The sequence below is a fragment of the Hipposideros armiger genome, unplaced genomic scaffold (genome assembly GCF_001890085.2).
Source record: "Hipposideros armiger isolate ML-2016 unplaced genomic scaffold, ASM189008v1 scaffold_21, whole genome shotgun sequence".
Classification (NCBI taxonomy): domain Eukaryota; kingdom Metazoa; phylum Chordata; class Mammalia; order Chiroptera; family Hipposideridae; genus Hipposideros; species Hipposideros armiger.
The window spans coordinates 6,727,044-6,727,946 of NW_017731371.1; positions in this window are offsets into that span (position 1 = coordinate 6,727,044).

Consider the following 903-nt stretch of genomic DNA (forward strand, 5'->3'; position numbering starts at 1 on the left):
GAACTACCACTTGTTTTCCAATTCACAACATATACAATCGGGTTGGTGAATCAAATGCATCCAGAGAGAAGTCTGTTAATGTAAGTGCAGGGAATGCTGCCTGCAGTAGAGTGAGGAGGAACAGTGGAGAGGGTGGCACCCTGAAAAGGGGCACCACCATGGAAAAGCTCAACAGCCATTCAGTAATTGTTAAACAGCCACTGAACTATTAAAGAGCATTCAAAACATGGGCCTGGTCTCGTCAATCTTCCAATATATTAAGAGGAGGTAGACATCTAGATTTGTATGTGAGATCAATTCACTTTTTAAATGTCAATCAGTAATTCAAGATATTTTGAAATGCTATGTAGGTCTAATAAAATAGCATGTTGCACTTAATCTTCTGGCTTCCAGCATGATGGGACCTCTGAACAAGATGACTGATCAAGTTATTTTCTTTCATGCGATTATAGAGCTACAGTGCAGTACAGTGTTCATAGTTATCTGGGAATACCTTTCCCATTCTGCTCATACACTGTCATTGCTAAGGAGGAACAGGAATAACGTGGGGTAGGATGTGGACTTGAGTACATTTGTGTTTTCGGAGTTTTGAGTTGAGATTCCGAATATCTAGATAAATAGATATAAGTATAGGAGTAGATACAGGTATGTTCACTTCTTTTTCTTGTGATCCTCTTCCTTGGCAAAGGCAGTCTACTAGCAAGACGGGAAAAATAATTTCAGATACTGTAAACTTTATATCACAGTATACCTCTTCAACTATGTAAAAGAAAAAAATTAATATTCAAAAAAGTCGAGTGGTAAATAATTAAAATAGGGCCATTGAAACCATGTTTCTAGAGCAATATGGGTTACATAGACTTTTGAAAACTTGCAAAGGGAATAAATCTCATTCATAGCATG